A 1,628-nucleotide genomic window follows, 5' to 3' on the forward strand; every position below is an offset into this window, starting at 1 on the left:
TTCAAATGCGATACAAAATGAGACTATATTGATATAAAACGATATAGTCTTAAACTCTATTTGCACAGGATTAGTTTTACCTAAGGACCACATGTAATAAATAAATTACTCCCTAACGTCTGCTTTTTATGTGGCGCATTCACACGAGATAGCTAAAGCCTGAGATTTAGCTGAAATTTATGGACTTTTTCTGGATATGATGTTAACGCGCTGCGTTGTCATGACCGGGCCGGTCCATAATAATGTGTTTAATGTGCGGGCCGGGACGGTCTCAGGCTTTGATGTGATTTTATAATAAGCACGGTTGAAATGGACTTGCGACCTGTCCAGGGTGTCCCCCACCTCTCGCACAGTGATGGCTGGACATGGGCACCAGCGATCCTGCTACCCGAAAAGGAAAAAGCGGGTGGATGTATGGGTCAGCTCATCACGCACGCGGCTCTGCACCTGCTGTCATCTGCAGTGAAGGAAGTAGCAGCATAAAAGCTGTCCCCTACCCGGGGACCATATAGTAAATTGATTTTTGGAACAGGGAGATGGAATAGGTGCTTGCTCCGTCTACTCCACGCATTGACCTGGTATTGCAGTATCTCCAGGACCGGTGCATGAGAAAAAGACAAAAAAAAAAAAGCCGAAGCGAGCAGCGCATTCATTTAAAATAGCCTTGTTCTATATTTTTCCAAATGATTTTACTTAAACAAAACCAAAAAACGCTTCCATTACGTATCGGATCCGACCCATTTCTGTCCAAATCACAGAGATGCCTATTCACATTGGATTAGTATTATCACAGGAGCTCAGAGTTCAGCAAAATACAGTAGGTAATTTGCGGGGGAATTTTTACTTTACAAATTACTGACTTGGCCGATTCGCACAGGATTAACATCACAATCTCCACAATCATTACAAATAGTATGTGGTCCCTAGGCAACACTAATCCCGTGCGAATAGGGCTTTAGAGTTATTGTGCTTGAAAATCCATCAGTTTTCTCCTCGTAGTCTGAGTCTTCACACCACCCACTTCCCTCTGTCACTGAATACAAACCCTCTGCAGACTCTATGAATCTAGAATTATAAAGCTGAGCAAAGCTAGATGCATATGCAGATATGTCTTTGTTGACTCACATTGGGAGAGCCACTGTTTTCCTGATAGGTGTGAAAATGATCGTGCTAAAAAGCAAAGGTTTGGTGTTCTCCAGGAAATGCACTGGAGTGGCAAGATATGAAGTTGTCTTCTCATTAAAAATCATGGAGACAAATATCCAGTTTAAGGTGGTTTATTTGCTGTGTTTCTTCTGGTGTTTGCACTCAGAAGTAAAGCGCAAATAGAAGCTTAAGGCTCAGTCCATGTCGTGAGAGAAACAGACCCCGACCTACACGCTGCTCTGCACTTGGTTTACAAAGAGTGGTGCGTTCACTAGCGTCGGAACAGCCAGGGTGCATTCAAGAGCATAGGAACTATGAAATTCAGAAAGAAACAAGCCGTAACCAAACAGAACAGAGCTCAGTAAACAAGCCAATTACACAATGAGGGCTTTCAAACAGCTTTGTTAATAGAGGTTGAATGAATATACTTGATTAGAATCAGACTTTAAAGAGCAAGTCAGCCTTTCTTTATGTTTGCTCTG

General features: G+C 42.5%; 1 pseudogene; it reads left to right on the top strand.

Annotated features, from left to right (window-relative positions):
- Positions 1 to 440: 440 nt before the first annotated feature.
- Positions 441 to 612, top strand: LOC119416542 (annotated as a pseudogene).
- The last annotated feature ends 1,016 nt before the right edge of the window (positions 613 to 1,628 follow it).

The sequence above is a fragment of the Nematolebias whitei genome, chromosome 10 (assembly GCF_014905685.2).
Source record: "Nematolebias whitei isolate Nwh7 chromosome 10, NemWhi1, whole genome shotgun sequence".
NCBI lineage: Eukaryota > Metazoa > Chordata > Actinopteri > Cyprinodontiformes > Rivulidae > Nematolebias > Nematolebias whitei.